This window comes from Triticum dicoccoides, chromosome 1A (genome assembly GCF_002162155.2).
Source record: "Triticum dicoccoides isolate Atlit2015 ecotype Zavitan chromosome 1A, WEW_v2.0, whole genome shotgun sequence".
NCBI classification, from domain to species: domain Eukaryota; kingdom Viridiplantae; phylum Streptophyta; class Magnoliopsida; order Poales; family Poaceae; genus Triticum; species Triticum dicoccoides.
In genome coordinates, this window is record NC_041380.1 from 233,731,323 (window position 1) to 233,749,317 (window position 17,995).

The 17,995-nt window shown below is 43.7% G+C and overlaps 1 long non-coding RNA gene across 1 annotated transcript; it reads left to right on the forward strand.

The window, feature by feature from the left end:
* Window positions 1–3,619: 3,619 nt before the first annotated feature.
* Window positions 3,620–4,480, forward strand: LOC119278621. Its single transcript, XR_005137909.1, has 3 exons — window positions 3,620–3,742; window positions 3,841–4,015; window positions 4,117–4,480. It is a non-coding gene; the product is annotated as an uncharacterized LOC119278621 (long non-coding RNA).
* The last annotated feature ends 13,515 nt before the right edge of the window (window positions 4,481–17,995 follow it).

The following is a 17,995-nucleotide window of genomic DNA, read 5'->3' on the forward strand; positions in this document are numbered from 1 at the left end:
AACTAGAGTCTTGTGCAGCGCCCCCTCGGGGAAACTCGAGGTTTGGTTTTAGTTGTACGGAGCGCTCATCTGAGTGTGCCCTGAGAACGAGATATGTGCAGCTCCTATCGGGATTTGTCGGCACATTCGGGCGGTGTTGCTGGATTTGTTTTAACTTGTCGAAGTGTCTTGTAGAACCGGGATACCGAGTCTGATTGGAACATCTCGGGAGGAGGTCTATTCCTTCGTTGACCGTGAGAGCTTCTGATGGGCTAAGTTGGGACACCCCTGCGGGGATTTGATCTTTCGAAAGTCGTGCCCGCGGTTATGGGCAGATGGGAATTTGTTAACGTCCGGTTGTAGTAAACCTGAAGTTGACCCTAATTAAAATTCATCAACCGCGTGTGTAACCGTGATGGTCTCTTTCCGGCGGAGTCCGGGAAGTGAACACGGTGTTGGAGTTATGCTTGACGTAGGTTGTTCTAGGATCACTTTTTGATCATACTTTTATCGACCGTGCTTTGCCTTCTCTTCTCGCTCTCATTTGCGTATGTAGCCACCATATATGCTAGTCGCTTGCTGCAGCTCCACCACATACCTTTACCTTACCCATAAGCTTAAATAGTCTTGATCGCGAGGGTGTGAGATTGCTGAGTCCCCGTGACTCACAGATACTTCCAAAACCAGTTTGCAGGTTACCGAGCAGGTGACGCAACCAAGCTCAAGGAGGAGCTCGATGAAGATCTTGTCCTTTATGTTGTTTCGTTCTAGTTGATCAGTAGTGGAGCCTAGTTGGGGTCGATCGGGACCGTGTCGCATTTGGGGTTCTTCTTTTATTTTGGTTCCGTAGTCGGACCTTGATTGTATCTGGATGATGTAATGCTTTATTCATGTAATTGTGTGAAGTGGCGATTGTAAGCCAACTATGTATCTCTTTCCCTTATGTATTACATGGGTTATGTGAAGATTACCTCACTTGTGACATTGCTTTCAATGCGGTTATGCCTCTAAGTCGTGCTTCGACACGTGGGAGATATAGCCGCATCGAGGGTGTTACAATAACCCAGTCTTTCCAGCTCTCTTATTCTTAATCTTATGCATACATTCGTAAGCGATAAGAACATTATCAGTAATAAGCCTGCCAGGCACAAATGCACTTTGTGTAGGAGAAATGATTTCTGGCAAAATACTCTTTAACCTCCCTGCAAGCATCTTAGATATGATTTTATATAATACATTGCATAAGCTAATTGGTCTATATTGAGTTATCATCTCCGGATTGTCAACCTTGGGTATAAGAATGACTGAAGTGTCATTCCATTCAGCTGGGATCTGTTTTGAGTTGATTGCTAATAAAACCTCTTGTGTAATCCCGTCACCCAAAATATGCCAGAACTTCTTAAAAAATATTGCATGTAGACCGTCGGGCCCTGGTGCCTTTAGGTCCCCTATACTGAACACTGCCTTTTTCACATCATCTGCTGTGAATGAAGCAAGTAACATGTTATTCATTTGAACTAAAACGTTAGTTTGCACCTTATCAATGATCTCATGATTAACCTGCTGCACCTCATTGGTAAATAGATTAGCAAAATAATCATGTATGTGTGAGTTGAGATCAGCCATACCTTCCACTAAATCACCATTTCCATCTTTAAGTTTTTTATCATATTTTTCTTTCTCCTCGCCGAAGCAAAGGCCTGGAAAAACCCTGTGTTTCGGTCCCCATTCTTCAACCAAGTAGCCCTTGATCGCTGAAGATGATGGATTTCTTCTATTTCCAGCAGGTACTCAACCACCTCGGCTAATTCTTTCCTCTTGATCTCTGTTTCATCATTTATAGGGCCCATCATAATTTTTTCCAACTCTCTCTGCGCCTTATTTAACCTTTTCTTGGGTTTCTTAAGTACTCGTTGGTCCCAGTCATGAAACAGGCTATGCATCTGACTTAACTTGTTATGGATATTCTGTGCATTAGGGTCAGCGCCCACTTTGTTCCAAGCTTCTAGTACCGTATCACTGAATTCTTTTTCATGTAGCCATCTTGCTTCGAATCTTTTCACCCCCGCTGCTATGTTTATGTTCTACACATAAAACTCTGTATCCACTAGAAGAGGCCGATGATCAGAGTGATTATAGTATTTATTCTCGAGTGCTGCATGGGGGTATAACTATGACCATGACTCATTAATGATCCCTCTATCCAGTCTTTCTCTAATTCTGCCCCTCTGCCATGTGTAACCATCACCTACATATCCCATGTCTCTGAGATCACAGTCATCTATAGCCTGCTGAAATGCTTGCATATATTGTGGAGGTCGTGGGTTCCCTCCTTCCTTTTCACTTAGATTTTGTATTTCATCAGGTCTCCAATCAACAACGAGGGGAGATTCTGACTCTGATGTAATGATCTCATACGGTCCCAAGTTTTATATTTGTTTTCCCAACGAAATTCTCCATACATACCAGTCAATCTCCAAATACTGTTATTACTTTCCTCTATTGTCACATCAATGAACATTGGGTCTAAGTCCAGTCTATTTACTTTAACCTCTTTCTTCCAAAGCAATAGCAAGCCACCTTTCCTACCGTCACTCGGACATACAAACTTTTGATCCATTTTTAATTTTCTCCTTAAACACTCTGCCGAATAGCTGTCAAGGTGTGTCTCCGACAAAAACATCACATCGGGATTGCAACTTCGCTGGACCTCCAGGAAAGCACGAACTGCCGGGGCATTCCCGAGCCCCCGACAGTTCCACGCTAGTAGTTTCATTGATCCCGGCGATCACCCTCAAGGGGCGTCACCGATCCTAAATTAACTATAATATTTGGGTTACTGTCCACAGCCTGACCGTCTATTCCCCTAAGCTTCTTTCTGTTCGCGTTCTTTTGGGGTGTACCTGATACTGATATTGATAGGAAAGAAGGAGAATCTGATTTGCTTTGTTTGTCTGGAAGGAAGTAAAAAAACAGATTGGCCAAAAAAAAAAGAGAGATTGAGGGCTAATCGGTTTGAGTTTACAAGGAAAGAGCAATCACGTTTGCTTGGTAATACTTGGAAAGCGCTCTGTGCGGTAACTCCCAGTTTTATTTTTTGGAGATAAGGAAGAGTTTGGAAGTTCCACGGCTGAAAGGAATCTCTACTCCTAATGGAGCAGTTGGTAGGATTGCGTCCACGGTTTATTTTCGTCTGGTTATATTTCGTCTGGTTTATTTTCGTCCGGTTTATTTTCGTCTCATATCCCACCACCATATCTCCTCACATTGATTTTTTTACCCTCACAATAAAAACTTTCCTAACTTTTCCAAAGTTTCCTAACTAGACACGTTATAAACGGGCATGTACCGATAGCACGATATCAATTAATAAAATTTTGTTTTATGACAATCAATTCCAAATCCTAATTTTCCTAATGCATCGATCTTTGCCTTTTTTAAGTAGTTATTTTGATAGGGAGGGTTTAGCCACGAAAATCATCCCTCCATCGTCGGCTGCATCCCTCACCCACGTCGCTGTTGCAGGATCTTCATCCGTCATCCTGAGCAATTGGGGCGGCGATGCGGGCGAGCTTCACGATAGTGGGAAGGACCAGGCCGCGGTGAAGGCAGGTCATGCGCTCCTCACGCTCCACGAACGGAACCTGCGCACGAAGGCGGTAGCGCGGGGTGGCAGCCGGCAATGAGGCGGCCGCGCTACGTGACGAGCTACGGGTCCCCCTTTGTGATGTTTTGGCATCGCTCCTTCATCGCACATCCTCAGGTTCCTCTTGCCCTTCCCTTCCTCTGTCCTCCTCTCCCATCTCTATGCTTTCACGTGCATCCAGTTTTGATTCCTCGTGTGATATATACCAAACATAGGTACGTCAATTCACTTCCTTCCCTTCCCTTCATCCCTCGGTCCCACGCTCGTGGCGCTGAAGTGGTGGCAACAGGCGATGGCGGTGGTGTCGCTGATGGCGGCGAGGACAGCATGTGGCAGCTCCCGAAGCATGAACACGACCGCACCTCGGGCCTGCCGTCTGCCAAGATATGGGTGAGTTCTCGTGCTGCCAACCATAAACCCTCATGTCCTACAAATTCCTCAAACCCTACCGTCTTGATCCCGTCCATGCTCTGATCCAAAGGACGATGCAGCTCTGGCCGATTGACAATGGAGGTTTGGGATCCTTCCTCTCAGCACCCACTCCTGGAAGAATCAGCGGTGCGCCACGCCGATTGAACCCCGTCGAGATCACTCGCCAAGATTGCTATTCTGAAGTTTATTGTAAAGAAAGTGAAGAGTGAGACAGGATCCGTTTATTTTCAACCGGTTTATTTTCAACCGGTTTATTTCCATCAAATTACCCCCACCCCCACGCCCACCCACCGAAACGCGCCCAGCGAACCGGGGAGAGATCCATTGATTTGGCTAAGGTAGGAAAGAATCTATTATTTGTTTGCTAAAGCAAATTGCATTAATGGGAGAGATCCGTTGATTTGGCTAAGGTAGGAAAGAATCTATTATTTGTTTGCTAAAGCAAATTGCATTAATGAAAGAGATCCGTTGATTTGGCTAAGATAGGCAAGAATCTATTATTTGTTTTCTAAAGAAAATTGCATTAATGAGAGAGATTTGTTGATTTGGCTAAGATAGGCGGTTTTGAGTAAAGTTATCTTTACTGTAAACATATAATGACAATTAATCAAGTATCAACATCATTGCATGCTTATTGTGTGGAATGTGTGTCCCAATATTGACAGAAGGTATAAAAAGATTGTCTTGGAATTATTATTGTCTTGGGAAGATATTGCCCTGAATTCTCATTTCTCATCAGAAATTTAGTATCCATTTTCGTTGATCTTATTTGCAACATGTACAAGTCAGTAATAATCTAAGGGGGTGCCCTACCGGAGAAGATTATGATAGTTGGACAAGAAACTTGGTACTGTCGTGTAAGGTAAAGGTAGGAGAAATAGGAGATAAAAGCATGCATGGTGGGAGAAGGAAGTCGAATGTCGCGTGGTAGCTCAGACATGGAGTGTGGAAGAAAGACAATGACGAGATGTATGTATCTACTAGATCATGACCATGAGATATCATCCCATAGAAATGACCTTTGACTCTCATGTCACATGAATTTTTTCTTTGTATATATATATTTGTTAATCCGTGGCAACGCACGGACACTTAGCTAGTACTTGTAGGAAAGTAGAGCCTGCACCGTTCAGATTTTGTTACCAAGTTTTGTTTGCCAAAAAAAGGAGTAGCCAAACTGGATCCTCACGTTTTTAGGAGATAAAAAGGGAAGAAAAATATTCTGTCAAGGCTGGGCATTATTTTTTCCTAATAAAAGAAGAGGAGGAGGAAGCGAATCAGCTTTGGTCATAGAAAAGTTTGGATCGGCCACATGGCAGCAACAAATAAAAAAGGATTCTTATAAAATTTATAGAAGGGAGAGGGCCGATCTGATCTGGTTCGAAAAGAACACTATCTATTTTTTTAAAGGAAGAGAAGCGAACGTGGAGTCCAACTTGCTTTGCATGCAGAATTAAATAATGGTTGATTCTAGTGTACGTGTGCTTGATTTGGTGGCTGTTTGATTTGACTGGACAAAGAAGAGAGAGGCTCCAAATTTTTGTACACATCCACATACACATCCTTGCAGTATTTTTTCTTAGAGAGTTGCCTAAAAAACTATTTTCTGAAGAAAGAAACGGTAAAAAGGAAGTGCATATTTCAGGACTTGTTGACTGTTTACAAGAGTTGTACTGCGCATCTGCCGCACGTGGGATTTGGTCGATCACATCAGCTAATTGCTTCCTTGTTAGTTCATATCCACTTTTCAACACAATAAAAATACTGATTGCAGTTTCACCAGGTGTTTGCACACGTGCTTGTTTGTCTGGCTGTTCTGACTGGGTGAACTCATTTGTGTCTTAGGCTCACGTCTCTAGCACAGTCTAGCCTAGAACCAGCACTCGACCACTTTGAAAGAATTTTCAGCTTGCATTAATTAAAGTGGTTCTAGCATTTTCTTTCCACACATATAAAGCTAACCCAGCTTCACATATTTCTACAATGTGCATACATACATTCACCTGGCAATCGCTTTACCCAAGTTTTAGAGTTATTTGACACCGCTGGTTGCCGGTCACCACCTACTGCATGGTAAGAACTTGTAAGACTTTGATTTTTGCTCTACTGTGAGCGTTTTACCACCACATCCAGTAGTTCCTAGGAACATTATTCTTACATTTTGTTTCTTGCTTCTACTAATCATGGCAGGTTCCAGAGTCAGTTGGGCTTCATCGATCGTGGCATATGTGTCATCACCTCAGAAAATACAACCACCATCACAAGAGGTACAAAGACGTCAGAATGCGCACAAACAGGTTCTTATTTCCATGGCACCTTTTAATGGTTGTTTTAAGCCTGATTTATATATTGAATGGAGTTCGAAATGAATGCTATATTTGCTTCCCATAATTTTTCTGAACATCAAAAAGTTAAGCTCGCGGTTAGTACGTTCACTGGTTTTGCTACTGTTTGGTGGAGTGAACATTGTCGGTTTTACCCTGATTAAGTACCTAATACTTGGGATGATTTAAAACTTGTCATGAGAGATAGATTCGTCGATGTTTATTATACTCGTGGCATGATTGAAAACTACAACATTTAAAACAAGGTAGTGACACTGTAACAAAATATAATGATGATTTGCAAATTACCTTGTTGCACTCCTTTTTAGAGGAAACTGGAGATGATTTTATGGATATATTTTGGGTAGGGTTAAACCGTGATATTCAGGAGATACTAGTTCATGAAGAGTGTTATCCTATGGACCGTTTGTTTCATCTTGCTTGCAAAGCTGAACAGGAAATACAACAACGCGTTTCTCACAAAGAGAACAAGATCATAAGAGTGCCTACATCATCCGAGTTGATCATAAGAGGTAATGACAAAGGTATTGATCTTCCACCTCCACATGACTATGATGAATGCCTTGTCAATTTAACTGCACCGTGCGATGAGCTACCTACTACTTTGATCACACCAACTATTTTAGTGGACTATGTTGATGATTTGACTTTGCCATGTGATCAAACAATTTTGAGTGAGCCCATTGAATTAACTATTGACGCGAAAGAACCATGTGAATCAGGGAATAAATCAGATTTGGTCAAATACATTTGAAACTAATTGTGCCAATGTTTAGTCATTTTGATATGACCTCTAACCTTGGTGATGGTTCCTCAAGGTTGGGATGGTTTAATGATGAGCATTGGCAATCTTTTGTTACGATTAAGCGTTTCACTTATATGTGCAAACTGAGTTGCAATATTTTCAATGCTTTGACTTCTTGGGATAGTATTTTGGCTTTATATTTCATGACATTTAAAGAGTACTCTTGTATAAATGTGTCACATGTGCCACAACTATGATAAATAAAAATGGATGACATATACATATACAATGTGTGCACCTTGTCTCTTTTCTTAGCCACATTTCAGTTTATACAACGCTGAGGGCGGCTTTGTTTTCAAGAAGGGGAGGATGATGAGAACATGGCTACCATAGTTACACTAGCCCCTGCTGCTATACCTATTGGGTCAACTACTAGACCTCTCGCATGCCAGTTGAATTATCAGTACTTTCGTTTCTTGGTCATGTTTCTAATGTTCATGAGAATGTGATTGATGTAGGGTGGAACCCTATACGGCCGATCTTTCATGAAAGGATCGGATCCCGCGAAGAATACGAAGAACACGAGGGGAGAACGGAGAGAAATCACAAGGGGAAACAATCAAGAACAAGTCCAATCACACATCCACTAGACAATCAAACACACAAGATCCATAAGGTACATGAACAACAAAGGGAAAGATACAAGGTAAGATTCATCTTCATGAGGAGGTCTTGAATCCACGAGGGGATCTTCCCGTGAGGGGTCTTGAATCCAAGTGGATCTTCTTCGAAGATGGGCCGCGGTCTCCCTCGTGGAGTAGATCCGTAATGGATGAGCAAAGCTCTATCTCTAAATGAGCTACTACTTTTCTAACCCTAGAATGGATGAGGGGGTGGTCTATTTATAGTCTAAACCACGAAGGAGTAAGTGGGAAAGGGGATACATGGGCCTCGGGCCCTGTCCATGCACATAGGCAGGCACCGGATGTCCGGGCTGGGGGCCGGATATCCGGCTGTTCGCGAGATGCCGGATGTCCGGGGCACTGGCTGGATGTTCGGCCTGGCGGTGGCCGAATCTGTTCTTCTCTGGATAGGCGTCGTTGGATTTCTGGGGTTGGTCACCGGATATCCGGGCATTGCTGAGGCGCCGGATGTCCGGCCGCTGAAGCTCTTGGCCTTCTGTTGGTGCAGCTCCTAGGCGGCTGCACAGGCGCCGGATGTCTGGCCCTTGGCCCGGATGTCCGGCCGCTGTAGCGTCAGCAGCTCCGTCTTCTTTCATCATCACTTCCAGGCTTCCCTCGCGGATGGTGTAGTTGTTCCTTGGCGCTTGCACTCCTCCTCGTCATCCGTGAAGCTCCAACAATACCTATGCATTCACACGGGATAAGTGTCAAGAAGTATACCATCCTCGAAGGGGTCAAGTGAGCACGTGTAAAGGAGATGATTCACCTTTGTGTATGTGAAGTAGATGTCGCACGTGTCACTCGCCGAACGAACTCTTGACATGGTGATGTCCATAGGATGCTCCGCATCATCTCCCCTCCCTTGGGAAAGATCCAACCTCGGATCAAAAACCAAATCACCATGGGAAAGAGATGGCTTCGCCATGTTGAAGTGGACATTCACCAAGTACTTGTCATCTGGAAGCTCGAAATGGGCACTCTCCAATGTCGCACCGTCTTGTGATTCCTTCAAAAGGAGTAAGGTCAACAAACACTTGGAAAAACAAATGTGGTTAGCGTTAGTGCAAAACCAAGCATTCAATAGGTGAGTCACCAAACAAGTGTCGTCATCATGCAAAGCATATGGTGTGACAAAGGATTGTGACATGGCATGTAAGCATATCAATCGAGCACAAGAAAAGATATCATGGGGACAAGAGAATAAGCATCTACCTCAAAGTCATAGCAAGCATGGGCAAAGCGCTCAATGAAAGGTCTATGGTAGGCATAAGAAGCACTCACAACACCAAATAAGATGAGATGTCTAAACACATGTGTCAAGTGCAAGACAATCCAAGCATAACATGCATAGGGTGTAGTGAATATCATGTGGCACTCAACACAATGGAAAGAGCAATTGTTCATCATGTGTGAGGCAATCAAGGCAAGCATGTAGCAATCAATGGGACATGGCATATGTGAAGTGATGACATTGTTGCAACCAAACATATGAGAGGAGCAAGTAATCCAAGAATTGGATGCAACACACAAGGCATATATATCATGATGCATGGAATGGTGAAAATGACAAGTCGAAGCAAGATCTCTAAGAAGTGTGCAATCAAGTGGTCCAAGATGAACAATAAGTCTCATGGTGCAAGCAACACAAGTAGTATGATCCGTCATATCCATGCTCAAGAAAGATGTCACCTTGATGGTGTGTCCTTGTGTGTCCTTCACAATGCCGAAGTACAAGCAAGGGTGATGTAGAATCGTCATGGTAGAAGGTGGTTCACTCTTAAGAGCTCGGATTGTCAACTCACGTGACGTGGAAGTTGACACGAAGTCCAAGTATCCTACACATGCACACAACAAAAGAAAGAACGTGTGCGCATGGTAGATAAACACATCATCCATCATGATGGTTCTCTTCTCTTACATATAAACATTAGAAGCACAAGTGCATGAATAATATGATGCAACAATGGCAATATTCATGGCACTAGGTATATGGTGCAAAGAGGTAAGACAAGCATGCTTCACAAGAAATATGTCAAAATCTCCAAATATATGCGAGAATGCTATGGGGGCAAACTCATTATCAAGACTAAAGGCATAGTTGCACTCAATACATGGCAAATCATCTAGCATGAGAGAGGCAACCCATGGAGATATATGACAAGAAGCAATAACAATCATGTGCAAAGCATGTAGGTGGTTGTCATCAACCGCATGAAAGGAGCAAGTATGATTCATCGGTGATGCAGCAAGCCAAGCAATCATAGTAATCAAGTCGTGCAAGCTAGTAGTGCGAAGATGCAACATACTAGAGGAAATCATGGCAATCATGTCATGTGAGAAAATAATAGGCATAGACAATGCGCATGACATATTGCAAGCACAAACACAAAGCAAGATCATAGTATCATCATAGGCATGGGGCACAAAGCAAATATGGCAATAACAAGTGATATCTCCACCAAGCTTGCAAATACACATGCAAGTATGAGAATCAATCATCATGTGTAATGCAAAGCATGGGTCACGAATGCATGGCAAAGGCATAGTAATGAGCATATCATGCAAAGTGAACATGGCAAGATGAGCATATAATATGTAAAGGACAATAACCCATAACCATGTGAGGACCTTGTAGAATGAATACGCGAAGTCTTTGCGTGAAGAGAGCACTGGGAAATAAAATCCATGGGATCTCAAGTCACCATTGCTCTCTGGAGCTCGTTTTGTCAACTCATGGGATTGTGAAGTTGACAAGTATTCATGGGTACCTACACAAAAGAGACACAAGCGAAAGAAATTGTGTGTGTGGTAAATGTACACATCATCTAGCATGATGTGTATGTGCACGTGAGAGTTAGCACAAGATAAGCATCACTCAAAGAAATTTGATGCATGGTATAGGAACATGTCATCCATCATGAAAGAATAATTATTGTGTATAACACGATGGAGATGCAAATTGAGCATACAAGTATAAGGCACAACAATAGCATTTTTATTCATGGGGAGCATATGGTGCACACAAGTATTGGGATCATGCAATGAATGGGATGAATCAAAATCTCCCAAAATGTATGAGGAAACTATGGGGGTCTCCTCATGAGCAATATTGGAAACATCATATGGAGAAAATGGACAACATCCAAAACAATGCATATCCAAAGATAGGTGGTCATGGCATGGCATATGAGATGAATGATGCAAATGGAGCATATCAATATCATCACAAGAAAAACAAATGCCGATAACCATGGGCTTGTCTTCTATGCCATATGTGAAAATTGGGTTTATTTTAATAGCATATGCATAGTCACTATGAAGAGATTGCAAATATGACATATGATTGATCTCATGCATAGCATATGACAAGTCAAGCGGGTTGTCAAACATGATGTGACCTAAAGAATTGTCACAAGAAATCCTATGTAACATGGCATCACAACTAATAGAATCCACACGAGAATCAGCATACTCATCATAAATTGGTAAATCATCGCATCGGGAAGTCACACTAGCATGAAGCATGGAAATAGTTTGATCAACATCATGGAAGCAGTCAATGTCAAGAATGACCACTAGTGGGACTAGAGCATCACCTTCACCTATGTTACCTTGTTCATTCCACTCAAGTGGTGTAGGTGAGGTGGGAAAGACCAAATGGTGGTCATCTTCATCTTGATGGAACCATGTGGGGGTGCATCGTATTCCACCATGGCCATCGTCTTGTCCAAAGGGAGGACGAAGTCATCGTGAATTGGCGCGTCATCATAGATGGGACCTAGCACCAAATGAGAAGACACAATAGAGATAGAGGTCAAGTCGTTAGTGTTGAAAGTGGCCTCACATGACCTATCAACTATCTCACTCTCTCTATGTGGTGGTTCACTCACTCCCTCAAGGCAGGTGCACTCAATCTCACATATGGTGGAGTCACTCATCTCACTCAAGTGGTGGGGGTTGTGGCTCTCCTCACATGGGAATTGTGGCAACACATCATATATGGGGCTAGTGGTGAAGTCACTCTCACTCTCAATATGGTGGCAAAAGTCACTCAAGTCATTCATACGTCGCCGTGGTCGAAGGGAAAATCCCATGCTCAACCATCTCATTGTCGTCACCGTGGATGAAAGCCAAAGATGGCACATCATCACTCTCGCCTCCTAAGATGGAAGCACCATACTTGCTCGGCAACATGTCGCTAACCTCCAAAGCTTGGTCCTTGATGGTCTCCGTAGTCGTAGTCGTCGCTGCACCATCTTGAAAAAGAGTCGAAGTAGACTCGGCATCATCAATGCCACAAAGAGGGATGGTGGTGAAGTCGAACTTGGGAGCATCATCTTGGAACTCGTCGGGCTTGGACATCGTGGTGGTACTAGCATCATGTTTGTTCTCATGGAGCTTGGTCGTCGCGAAGTGAGCTTAGGGTGGAGAAGCTTTGGCCTCCATGAGTTCTTGTTCCGCCTTGAGAGCACCAATGTAGTTGTCGTCGAGGGACTTGTAGTTCTCGAGGAAGATCGTCTTGGAGATGTCGTTGTGCAATCCCATCATGAAGTGGAACTTCATCAAAATGGGGTCGTCCACGTCGGCTCGTAGCAAGGCATGCTTCATCTCCTTGAAGCACTCGTGATGGACTTGGATTCTTGGATGGTGTTCTCCAATTGGCGTAGAAGTTGTTCCGTGTAGCTTGGAGGCACGAACTCTCGCCGCATAGCTCTCTTTGTCGTGGGCCAACTCATGTCGTAGGTCTCTGAAGGTGTGTGAAGCCACCATGTGGACGCATAGTCATGGAAGTTCCTTGTGGCGCACTTCACTTGATCTTGGGCGGAACTTGATGTAGCTTGAGGTAGTCGTCCATCAAACACTCCCACTCAAGATAGTCCTCGGGTTCGAGAGTCCCATAGAAAGGAATCTCATGGTCGGTGTCGAGGTCGTCGTAGCTCATGGAAGTCGCGGACTTGAGCTTGGGGAGCTTCTCTTGAGCTTAGTATTGAGGTGCTTGTTGGCGAAGATGTCGTATATCCGAAGGCGAAGATGCCTTGAAGTCGCTTGGCGAAGATCCAAGGGAGATGGTGAAGTCGTTGAGCGGTTGTTGGTGTTGAGCTCTTGACCTTCATGTTCATGGTGGTGATGGTGTCGATGCTGATGTGACCTTGCCAGAGATGGTAGCTTAGAAGCATGTGTACTTGAGCGTCTTCTCGAAGATGAGGAAGATCTCTCGTAGGACTTGATGAGGGCTTTGATCTCCTCCATTTGGGCTTGCATCTTGGCGTCGGTGGAGTTTTTTGTGGCGTCAAACTCGTTGTTGTTGTTGTTGTTGTTGTTGTTGTTGTTGTTGTTGTTGTTGTTGTTGTTGTTGTTGTTGTTGTTGTTGTTGTTGTTGTTGTTGTTGTTGTTGTTGTTGTTGTTGTTGTTGTTGTTGTTGTTGTTGTTGTTGTAGACCGAAGTGAAATGCCTTGCCTATCCATCACAAGACTCGAGTAGAGGTGAGTAGGAAATGAGATAAACAATACCAAGTTACCTTTTCCCAAAGTTGAGGATGTATCCCATTTCACTCAATGTGAGATGAAAGAATAGTGGAATTGGTATCGGACTTGTTCACTCACACCTACAAACTAAAGCTTATGGAGTAGCTCGGTGAGGATATTGGCACAACAATTTAATGCAAAATGTTAGCAAGAGTCAGTAATGTTGAAAGCGATTCACAAATTCTCAAGTGAAACAAGTAGACCAATAGCAATATGTGGCACACAGAAACAAACACACGGATAGATAAATGGGGTCGTGCAACCAAGGAATGAGCTCAAAATGTGGAATCCACGGAAAATGCTCTTGTTGCACAACTCTTGAGAGACGCTAGCACGATTGCTCAATAGGCGGATACAACACTTGTGCACAACCTATAGGAGACAAAAATGCAATGACTTCTATCCTAAGTATGCTATATATGTATGATGTTCCGGTGCTATGATCCAAGATGATTGGATATGACAATCTTATATGCAATGTGTTATGATCTATGGCTATTGCTTACAAGCTTCTTTGCTCTCTCTTTTTCTTTGCTTAAAAGCTTATTCTTTTTTTTGTATATGGCCACAATGCGAAATGCACAAACCAAGATAGCAATTGGGTATATACAAGAACAATCTTGTGACACAAGGGATGATATGATACAAATATGATATGGTATGTATGCAATGTATTGTAGGATCGAAAGTATGTCTAGAGGGTGGGGGGATTAGACTACTTGACCAAATAAAAACTTAACCTTTTCCCAATTTTAGTTCTTGGCAGATTTTAGCTATGGTAGGACAAGTCAACCAATCATCACACAATTCAAGCAAGCATGCAAAGAGTATATTGGCAGCGGAAAGTAAAGCAGGAAACTTGCAAGAATGTAAAGGGAAGGGTTTGGAGAATTCAAACGCAATTGGAGACACGGATGTTTTTCCCGTGGTTCGGATAGGTGGTGCTATCCTACATCCACGTTGATGGAGACTTCAACCCACGAAGGGTAACGGTTGCGCGAGTCCACGGAGGGCTCCACCCACGAAGGGTAACGGTTGCGCGAGTCCACGAAGGGCTCCACCCACAAAGGGTAACGGTTGCGCGAGTCCACGGAGGGCTCCACCCACGAAGGGTCCATGAAGAAGCAACCACCCACAAAGGGTCCACGAAGAAGCAACCACCCACAAAGGGTCCACGAAGTAGCAACCTTGTCTATCCCACCATGGCCATCGCCCACGAAGGACTTGCCTCACTAGCGGTAGATCTTCACGAAGTAGGCGATCTCCTTGCCCTTACAAACTCCTTGGTTCAACTCCACAATCTTGTCGGAGGCTCCCAAGTGACACCTAGCCAATCTAGGAGACACCACTCTCCAAGAAGTAACAAATGGTGTGTAGGTAATGAACTCCTTGCTCTTGTGCTTCAAATGATAGTCTCCCCAACACTCAACTCTCTCTCATAGGATTTGGATCTGGTGGAATGAAGATTTGAGTGGAAAGCAACTTGGGGAAGGCTAGAGATCAAGATTCATATGGTAGGAATGGAATATCTTGGTCTCAACACATGAGTAGGTGGTTCTCTCTCAGAACATATGAGTTGGAATTGTGTATGTGTTCTGATGGCTCTCACCACGAATGAAGAGGAGGTGGAGGGGTATATATAGCCTCCACACAAAATCCAACCGTTACACACAGTTTTCCAATCTCGGTGGGACCGAATCAAAAAACTCGGTCGGACCGAAAAGGTAAACCTAGTGACCGTTAGAGATTTTCGGTGGGACTGACATGCAACTTGGTAGGACCGATATGGTTAGGGTTTGGGCATAACGTAATCTCGGTGAGACCGATTACACAAACTCGGTGAGACCGATTTTGGTAATTAGCTAACCAGAGAGTTGGTCAGGCAAACTCGGTGGGACCGATTTGCTCTTTCGGTGAGACCGAAAAGTTACAAAAAGGAAACACTGAATTTAAATTGCAATCTCGGTGGGACCGATTCGCTCTTTCGGTGAGACCGAAAAGTTATGAAAGGGAAACAGAGAGTTTGCAATCCCATCTCGGTGAGACCGAGATCCCTATCGGTAGAACTGAATTGCTAGGGTTTGGCAGTGGCTTATGACAAATGAAACTCGGTGGCGCCGGATAGAAAGAACCGGTAGGACCGAGTTTGGCTTAGGGTTTAGGTCATATGTGGATATGGGAAAGTAGTTGAGGGTTTTGGAGCATATCACTAAGCACATGAAGCAAGAGGATCATTAAGCAACACCTCATCCCTCCTTGATAGTATTGGCTTTTCCTAAAGACTCAATGTGATCTTGGATCACTAAAATATAAAATGAAGAGTCTTGAGCTTTTGAGCTTGAGCCAATCCTTTGTCCTTAGCATTTTGAGGGTTCCACTTTCACATCCATGCCATGCCAATCATTGAGCTTTCCTGAAATAATCATCTTGGAATAGCATTAGCTCAATGAGCTATATGTTGTTATGAATTACCAAAACCACCTAGGGATAGTTGCACTTTCAATCTCCCCCTTTTTGGTAATTGATGACAACATATAGATCAAAGCTTCGACAAATGATAATAAGCATGAAATATATCGTCGCTTTGAGAAGTATGTGACAAGTGAGAGCTCGCCCTAAATTTGTGCATATTTAAAATTTGCTTTGGACTGCAAATGCACAGAGTTAGAGTCATGGGTTACTCTTCCATGTCACATACATCTTGGTGGAGCGCTTAAAATGATAAGAATGAAATACATGCACTCATCACCAAGAATAGTGAATGATCACATAAGATAGATAAGATATATCAAGCATGCATAAGTGTAGCTTATGATCAAACACATGATCATCAATGTCTCACGAGCAATGACATAGTATCTCAAGCACTCAAAAGCAAACAAAGTTCGAAACACCACCAAATAAAGCAAGAGAGAAAAAAGCAACACTCTCTCTCTCGAAGCCTATGATCTATACATTTTCTCCCCCTTTGGCAACAAGTTACCAAAAAGTTCCTAGAAAATGCATAGTGCTAAGTCGACACTCAGGCTTGATCTTTAGGTGGTGGTGGAGTCTGAAGCACTCCAAGGACGAAGCCTTCTGTAGACGTGGTTGGAGTTGAGGCTGAAGTGGACGCTGGAGCTGGTGGAACTGAGGTTGTAGCTGGTGCAGAAGTGGTGGCTCTGGTGTCAGCAACTAGCACTGCATATGATCTCTGAGCTCTTGGCGCTCTGGCAAATGCATCAGTTGTAGTCTTGCCTCTCCTCTCCTCCATGTCATCCTGAAGTTGTTCCACTGCAGACTGAATCTCTGTTACTTTGACATCCAAGTCATAGAACTTTTGTTCCATGATTCTCTCTAGGCTCTACTGATTCTGAGTGAGGGTGGCCAGTCCTTGCTCAATCCTCAGTGTGGATGCAATCAAGTAACCAAGCTGCTCTTGTTTGGTTTTCAAGAAATACTCAGATGCCTCCTCTTGAGTTGGCATCTTGGCAGCTTTCTCCTTCCTTGCCTTCTCCTTCTTTGCTTGTGCTTGTGCAGATGATGGTTCATTCTCAGTCATGACCACTTGATTATCTTCAAAATCTGGACGGATGGGCAGGTGTTCCTTGTCCAGTAAGTATATGCATGCGCCCATCTTTGAGTTGATGAGCTCCTGAATCCGTGGGGCATATCCACAACTCCTCTTCTGGTCTGCTGCAGTCCTCTTGATGGTCTCTACCATGAGGCTCATCACCTTGAACTTCTGTGGCACATCAAATATATGAAGCAAATTTATTGCATGGCATCTGATCATCTTGTGATCTCTAGACTTGGGCAACAAGGTGTGCCTCAGTATCCAATTGATAGTTGGCAGCCCTGACAGAAGATAGTGCACTGAGCCAAATTTGAAAGTTTCAAGAGCCTCGTTTGGAATTTCCTTGTACATATTGGACATAGAGTTGTGGTCCATCTTCTTCTTGGCATAAATGTCCAAGTCATCTGCTTGCTCCTCTAGGGCATTAATGAGCTGTGCCCACTCAGCAACTATTGACTGACATCTGGTTCCTTCTGACATCCATACAATCCTCCCATCTGGATAAAAATGTGCTGTGGAGTAGAACTGCATGATAAGCTCCTCGTTCCACTTTGTGAGCTCATATCACAGACTATTGGTTTCTTATCAAGCAGCACTGTCTCATAGAAGTCCTGCTGTTCCTTGGTGTGAAATCTGTAATCCACAGCAGTTCTTCTCCTTGAAGCATACGGGTCTGCTTCTCTCCACTTCCTCAGCCCTGAGTCTCTCCTGAGCTTCATATCCTCAGCCACAGGATGAGCATCGTTGTGGTCTGGGATCTTGGGCTTGAGTTTTCTGAGAACTTGCTCTTCATCATCTTCTTCAGCAGCTTCAGGCACTGGGGCCTTGTTCTTCTCAGCAGCTGGGATGCTTCTTGTATTCCTCTTTGGTGTTGTCTTGACCTTTGATGCATCCTTGGATGCTTCCTTGGGCTTAGATGCAGTAGCCCCTGATTTGATAGCATCACCCATTAGCTTGGGTGCCTTAGGTGCTGGTGCAGCAACCTCTTCTTCTTCCTCTTCTTCCATGATGGAAGCCTTTCCAAGCACTCTGGCTATGGTCTTCTTCACCCTTTCCTTCCTTTTCTTGCCTTCAGCAGCAACTG